The sequence below is a fragment of the Apis mellifera genome, linkage group LG2 (genome assembly GCF_003254395.2).
Source record: "Apis mellifera strain DH4 linkage group LG2, Amel_HAv3.1, whole genome shotgun sequence".
Taxonomy (NCBI): Eukaryota; Metazoa; Arthropoda; class Insecta; order Hymenoptera; family Apidae; genus Apis; species Apis mellifera.
Window position 1 is genome coordinate 3,467,363 of NC_037639.1, and position 9,176 is coordinate 3,476,538.

A 9,176-nucleotide genomic window follows, 5' to 3' on the forward strand; every position below is an offset into this window, starting at 1 on the left:
ACTGTGAATTTGCAGTTATGCATTTATGAAAAGCGATTGATTTAAATGGCTTGATATACCCGTTTTAAAATTTATTACTTGCTTTTAATAGATTTTATGGATATATATAATGTTTTTGTAGTTTGAGATAGATATAGAATACATTTCGAAGTAGGTTGCCGGATTTTTTATCTGAATCAGTATCAAAATATTGGAAAATACTGTCCTATATTTTAGACCTTCTTTCATTACTTAACATATACTATATAATAATTATATATATATAAGAAAAATAAGGATAATGAGTTTAATAAAATCTAAAACTGATTTTATAAATAAAAATAAATTAAAGTTTAATATGAATTGTTAAGTATTTCTTACTCATCTAAATCTTACTGCATTATCTATTTTAAATTTATCTTTTCTATTCTACGTGAAAATATAATACGTGAAATCCTTTGTATATATTTCTGAAAATAAAGCCAAACGGATAATTTATATGCTATGTATATGTATTATGTATTATTAGCTTATATATTCGAATAAAATTATTCGAGCATACGTCGAAGCTATTAAAATTAGCCAGGCTATTAATGCTTTGCGAATAATTAGGCATTTATGAATTAAACGATATATTCTACGAATAAATGTAGAAAGGTATTGGACAAATAAAACTGGTAAATGTTTTAAATAAAAATATGAAATTGGAACGAATTAGTTTTTCATATTGTAAAGCTTTGAAACGATAAATGTAATAATGAATAAATATTATTTTTAACAATAGATACAATCAAGAATCAATATCGGCAAATACCAGGCCATTAAATATTTATTTGTCGGAAATATTAAATGCAAAAATTAATATCAAAATTTGTATTAAAATGTTTAAAAAAAAGAAATTAAAAAAAAATCAATTAAAAATTCGATTTTGTAATTCATTTATAATAATCTTTTGAAATAAAATTAAAATAAATATCGTTGAAGTTTTGCTTCTACATTCTATATTTGAATAACGAATAAAATAATGAATAAAAAACACGCTCTTTACTTTTTATTTTCTTTATAACATTTTAATCAAATTTTCACGAACATGTATTTATATCTATAATATTTTATTTTTATTCGTAGAATATATTTTTTGAGACGAAAATCGTTAGGTATGTGAGTGTATATTATATATGCAATGAACATGGTAAAGTATTACTTAGATCACTCTTTTATTTGATTCCATTACAAGTTTTTGTCGATTTATATCAGATTGATGAAGTATTTATTTTTTTTAAGCACAGAGATATTTAATATATTTATGTCTAGCTAAAATACACGTGACTTGTTGCAAATAAATATATAGCGGATAAAACTAAATTTTAAAAAATTATTTATCGAATTTATTATGAATTTTCTTGTGCTAATTTATTTTTTTTAATCAATTTTATTATTTTAAATGAAATATCTTTCATTTTACACTTATGCAAGATATGTAAGCACGAATACAATTTATTATTCAATTTTAAAGAATTTTGATAGGCAACAATTCAATATTGGTAACAATCGCCTTTAATATTTAAGTGGCCTAATTAATTTCTAAACATATATATATATATATATATATATATATATATATATATATATATATATATATATTATATATATATATAAATGTAAGTACGACACATGTACAATATGCAAAATAATCATCTACATTACTTATCTTGTAATGGCCTATTGAACATTCCTATTAGTGAATGTTTCTACATTGCTTGAAAATGAATCTTTAAGCATTTTTATTATCGCTTTAGTCATTTATGATATTTTTTAATTTATAAATTTTTTGCAAATGTGGCAATGATGCATTGCTGACTCAAATATTTTAGAATACGTAAGATATTTTATCAAAATTAGGAAAAAAAGAATGTCCTATATTTTATAAAGAAGAAAGTAAAACATTTTATTTATTTCTATTAAAATTAATTTATATAATCATTTTTATTTTTTAAATTAAAACGAAATTTAAATAATCATGTATCTTATATAAAGTTATATTATAAATTGTGTGATTCATTGCACATATACACACATATCTATGATTATATGTAACAAACTATGAAATCAAAGTCAACATCTACATGAAAATTATTCATAGAATACCGAGAAAAATTATAAAAGCATTGAATTATCTATCTAGCATGAATCTACAAAAAAAGTATAAAAACATTTTATACTTTTTAATAACGTTTTAATTTTAAAATATCGACTTCTGCGGAATATTAATTTCAGTGTCAATATCCAATATTTACATAATATTCGGTCACACTAAAGTCTATCAGAATGGAAATAAAAAATGATTTTACAGCGCAATATACGTTTTAATGTTCGATTTTCTTTTTATTTACCGAAAAAATTAATCAATCCAATTATTTAACGATAAAACAACTAAATCATATTTAAACCATATATTTCTTCTTTTACGATTATCAAGAAATTAAAAATATTTTTAACAAAATTAATATTGTATTTTATTGATAGAAATATCTACTTATATCTATTCTAACCTTAAACTTTTTTAATTTTGTTCGATTACTAAAGTGATTCGTTCGTACACAATAGTTAATTTACTTGTCAGATCAATTTGATTCTGACAATAACAAACGAAATGATTATCCCTTCGTGCGGAACTCGCTACATTTATTCAATGATCGAGCCGAGTCCTTTGAATTTCACTCCAATGACTAATGTTCATAAACGTGCCCTAATTTCAATGCTTATGATGGGATTTATGACACAGTTTATGTTCTATGCGAGTTTCATGTTAATAAGTTCGACTGTTCTTACCGACCTCACCACCGCGCACATCGTACTAGGACATACGTCATTTAGATATAAAGCTTCGATACGGTGATAAATTATTCTAAAATTGCTCTATCGAGCATTTGAAAACTACCATTATTTCCAATCTAATTTAATTTACAATACAATCTTTCTTTAAAAAAAGCAACGTAATGTCCTGACATCATAAAACATTTAACCCTCCTAATGTATACATGTGACCCAAATTGTATTAATGTAACCTTAATGTAAAATTAACCTGATTCAAAACTTCTTTGTACAATTATAAATTATTAACTTTATTTTATAAACCAACGTGAAAAAAGAAATTTATTAATTAATCTTATATGTTTGAATAAATTTCCAAAGGCAAAAAAAAAAACACATAATCATAATCATTGTAAACTTTTACGAATCTAATATGGAATCTCATAAAATATATTTCATATCTCCATATATTGTGTATATATATACTATTATACACCTTAAATCGAGCCATATTTTTCTCTCCTTTTTTTGTCTCCTCGAAAAGACACAAAAACAGGATTAATTAATTTACCTAGTTCTCGTTTACTTTTCATTTAACAAGATCGTGCAATTCGGTGTATCATTACCGGCGAATGTTGGCTACGCTCGTATCCCGCCGTTTTCACGTATGCCATCGCGAAACAATCGTATTCCCCTTACGGCCATAACCAGGTACGCGGTAAAGGAAGTACGTCTTCTGCTTCCGCGGCGAGTTTCGGCGAGGGTTTGTCCTCCCAGGAGGAATGTTCCTTCTAATTTATGAAACGCAACGAACGTTATACCGTTTACGAAGGCGACTAGGTTAGAACGAGATGGCACGTGAAGAGAAAACTTTGCAGGTAAGCTTCGATATGTGAATGCGGTCTCTATATTCCTGTTGTACACCAAGATCTCTATATCGTTAGTATTCCAGAATGTACAAGGCGATACATCACCTCGTTTTATTTATATATATATTTTTGATGGCAAAAAATTTTTCGAATAGAATCGACGATTGAATGGTTACATATCTTGACAAACGACGCGCGAAGCTTATTAACGTTTGATATTAATCTACTTGGATTAAAAAAATCATTGGTTCGGGAGATACTGTAATTTAAAATTCATATAAAAGATGAAGCGTAACATTTTACCGTTCACGTTACGTTTGAAATTGTATACAACAACAATGGAAATAAAAAATATACGATTCCATTTAAAAAAATCGTTAATGATCCTCGCGTTCTCTTCTTTCGAAACAAACTGGTAACATTGTAGAATGTATCCTTTCCGAAACTGTTCTATGTAAAATATTTTTTTGCTAACGACGGTGATAAAAATCGAGGCGGTGATACCATCAGCCATCCTGTATAGCAGGAACCATTGAAACAAAGAGGGACAACGAGGAGAAGAAACGAGGAGCAGTTTCAGCTAAATAAGTATCCCACGCACAGAGACACGTTTCTGTACTCGCCCTACTTGCTGCTTCATCGCTGCAATCCTGCGTCGTAGTCTCGCCTCTTATTCTTCTTTCTCGCTACCCCCTCTCACGCTACTCCTCAATCACCCTTTTTTCTTCCTTTTCTTCTTAGACGTCTTCTTCTTCTTCTTCTTCTGCTTCCTCCTCCCTCCTCTTCTGCGCCGGTGAACTCGTTTTGTGCAAGAGCGACGAGAAAGAAACGCGAACTCTCTTAACGAATGCTTTTCTTCGTCACTTGGCGTCATTCAGTATACCGACCGGTCGCCGAGTCGCCTAGAAATATGGACTGTCTTAGCCTACCGTGCTTCTTGCAATCAACGAAATTAATGAAGCGTTTATGTTGCTCGAAATACATTCAGCGCGGTTTAATTAGTGCCGGCGAACTGGAACGCGGCGGAATACACCGGTAAGAAAGGATTATGCATAATTACGAGCCGCCACGGAGAAAGATCGTTAAGGTGGATACATGGGCGGACAACTTTTCGAGTTCGTTGCTCGAGCCGCGAGTAATCTTTACCGAGAATTGCTCTCTTCTGTGTGTGTGTGCGTGCGTGCAGCAACGGCGGGCAGACACCAGATTTTTCTTTCTTCCCTTCTCAAACGAAATAATCGTCGTATCGATCGAAACGAGTTTCCATTCGGATGCTTTTAATCGACAAGCTTTCCTTCGCGTCTCACTTGACGAGAAAATCTCAATCAGCATATACGTGTTCCGCAATTTTATGCCCGTTTAATGGAACAGAAATTGGCTTCGCGTTTCGTACACACTCCCTCGCGCCTACGCACACCTGTTCCCGATACTACGATTCCTGCTAATATCCCGAATATTGTTTTCACTTCCTGTGGCCCCAGAAAAATTCAATCTGGAAAATGCGGGAACACTTTTGAGGGGAAACGGGATCTTTACGAATACAGTGGCTCGGTCAAAGGAAGATCTTTTTCGTTTTATTACACTTTTATATCGACACGTGTGCTCGTAGAAGGTGGATGCACAACGCAATCAGAGATCGCGTGATCCATCGCGTGAAACGTGTCAATCGACGACGAGAAACTTTTAAAGAGATCAAGCCCGCGAATCGAACGATCCAAATAGATATTTCCACTGTTTCCAATATTTGACCGAGGCTTTATGATCGACCAATCAAATCCGGCCAATTTCACTGTTTCCCCCTTCTTTGATATTATCGAGCAATATAACATGATCTCTTCTCCTCGTGAATAAACGAGCGATCTTTGATAAAGTGAATTCGTATTCTTTGATATATGGTTTCGACTAGAATTTCCTTGGCAATTCTGATTTTGAATATTAAAAAAAATTAACCGAGAGAATTGCAATTATTGCAAATTCAATAACTCAATTCATCAAATGAACTATGGAAATGAGTATTATTATATTATAAATATATTAATCATTCATTTATTATATCACTGTAATCCTTAATATAATATGATAATGATAATAAAAAGAAAGAGTAATCTCAAACAATAATGAAAAAAATAATTCGAGAAACGATTCGATACACCGGAAATAGTGACACCTGGTCCCAAGTCAGTATTAAACTCCAATGAAGGATGAAAGGGAAATGGCAGTCGAACATTCATCGACAACACGCCGATTTCGAAAAATGCGCGTTTCACACAATGATCATGTTCGAATAGCTGAGAATACCACAATGGAACTAGAATAGCAAGGGACACCGATTTCCCCGCAATTTTTGTTATTTTGGCCGCGAGCACGGGATTATATTGTAGAAAGAAACGAACGGTTGTGAGAAATGGACGAGTGGATAAGCAGAAGAGCCTGCGAGGCGTGAGTTTAGGATGCCAGGTGCAACCTTCTCCTCTCAGTTTATATACCTGCTGGTCTCTGGACGAGACTTCTAATATATTTTTGTAGCCTCGACGTTCGTAGCCTCGACGTTTGTAGCCTCGAAGATTTCAATTTTGTAAGACACATCATGCAGATGGTGTTATTCATCCCTCGATAGATTTCTTTTTTTAATTTGAATGATTGAAGATAAGTCGTTTAACTTTGGTGCAATTATTAATTTATAATCGAGAGACGATGATGATGAAGATATATTTTATGAAATGAGTAATATATATTTATTATATTATTTTCGACGTTTAATATTTTTAATTCAATTGTTTTATTTTAATATTTTTTGTTAATTATAAATATTTTTTACTTGTTTGTTTATTAAAATATAATTAATCGTGTATTAAAATATCACATTCTTTAATTTTGATATTTTCATTGCCCATTCGTTTGTTCTGCATTTGTTTTTTTTGTTCGTCGCATAAATATCCTGCATGCGTTATGAAAAAAAGAAATGCACATAGAACGAGTGTAAAAGTTATTTGCATTCAGAAAATGTTCAGTTGTCTACAAACATCGTATCCTATTTTTTAATATGTATTTACATAAAAATCGTAATATTAACATATTTTATCATGTTTCTCAAAAAATTTTACATTTGGAGAGTTGTGCAGCAAATATGACAAAAAAATATTTAAGAATAACGAAAAAAAATAGATGAATATATGTTTCTTGATTATAAATAATAATAATTCCTATATACATCATGAAATAATATATTTTTATTAATAATAATGTTGTATTAGATCATTTTTTTATAATAAATTTCTTTTTATTTTTATTTTTATATTTTATTTTATTTAAATTCGTTAAATCTTTCGTTATTAAAAATTTACACATTATTATTATAATACAAATTTTAAATTAAAAGGAATTTTATAACTCTTTTTCAATAAAATTTATTATAATACAATTATTACAAAACGTTAATTATTTTTGCTTCTGTCATACTATTTTGTCATTAAATAAATGCAAGATTAAAATTTATGATGATAATCTTGATTACTTATGAAAATTAGATTTTCAAGTTAAACTATTAAGTTATCAATTCATTATAATAATTATGATAATGTCTAAGTAAATTCATATATTTTATAACATGTTAAGTGGCGAAAAAGATGTTTGATTATTGTGAATGAATAATACATGAATTCAATAGATTTATCTATCAACTATAAAACCCAGGACATGATATGATTCTAAATTACATATAATTTTACTATCTTTACATTTTAATATCTACAATATTTATTATTCCATTCAAAAATACAAAAATATACTTATTTCTTCAATTTACTAAACATTCTTGACTTATTTTGTTTACATGAAAAAAATCATTGATTTCCATTTCAATATTAATGAATTCAATTCATAAATTAAGCCAAACATTAACATATAATTAAATTTTGATTAATGTAAATATGTTTCTAATAATAGAAAAATGAATCTAATAATAAAATAATAGAAAAATAATTTTTCCGAAAAAATATAATATATCAAATTGTGTAATTGAAAAATAAAATAGTTAAAAAGTCTATAAATATATATCATAATATGAATATAACTTTCCATATATAAAATTATAACTACTATATCTATTATAACGAAAAAAAAAACACAAACAACGGAATAAAACTACAAATTCAATTTCTAATTCGACATATATATTATTCATGACATATAATATTTAGATAGAAAAAATTTTCAATATAATCAAAAAATCAGCACGATCTCGAAGTGAAATAATCTCTACAATAAATATGTAAAAAAAAGAAACGCAAGAAAAAATATGTAAACAGATTAAAAATTGGGTAATTGGCACCATCTGTAGAATACGCAAAGGAAACTACCGTAGATAAAGAGAATTAGCGATTAAAAAAGGATAGAAATACAGAAAACCGAACGGTGGCGCCATCTATTACATCGAAAAGAAACTAACGTTATTAATAAAAACGAATAAAAGTACAGAAAACTGAATGGTGGCGCCATCTGTGCAACTGCAGCGAGAACTAACGTAGATAAGGAAAGTTAAACAGGAAAGAAGGACAGATATACTATTGAAGCGAATGGTGGCACCATCTGTAAGGCGGAAAAGGAACTAACGCAGATAAAGAGAATCGGCAAAAGAAAAAGGATAGAAATACAGAAAACCGAACAGTGGTGCCATCTATTATGTACAAAAGAAACATAAAAGTACAGAAAAGTGAATGGTGGCGCCATCTGTGGAGTGCAACAAAAATTAACATAGATAAAGACAGTCAAAAAAGAAACAAGGACGGATATACTGTCAAAGCGAATGGTGGCACCATCTGTGGAGCGAAAAAGGAACTAACGCAAATAAGAACAGCAAATAACAGAAAAAGGATAAAACTATACTGAAAAGGATCGGAAGTGCCATCTGTTGAGTGTTAGAAACATATTCATTTCACAATTACGCAAGAGATGGCGCCACAATTCACTTTCTTTCCTATTGTATTATTATCTATCACTTTAAATAATAAAATTCCTACTCACAATAAATATAATCATGCTCGCAACCAAATTAAATCATATTATTTTCTATAAAATATATAATTATGTCAATAATATTAATTACACAATGAAATAATTATATATTGTATATTAAATAATAATGAAATTTCACCGCATAGAATTACTGCGAATTAATTTCAAAAGATTCATTTTCACCCCATCTTTTGCATAGAAATTTATAATTTATTAAATTTATCATCTTTCATATAAATTCTTTTAGTGTGCATTTGCAAAACGTTCAAATTTTTGAACGTTGTACAAAATAAAGAACAAAAGGACTTTTAAGAGAGATTACTAAATTATACACAACGCACACTAACTGTACAAAAAAGAAATTTGAAAAAATTAAATTACATCAATTAATTTAATTGTCTAATATCTCTATATGAGACACATATGTATTATTTTGTACATACATATATCAATATTTTATACTATTCATATTTAAAAGTGAAAAATATTGATAATTTATTA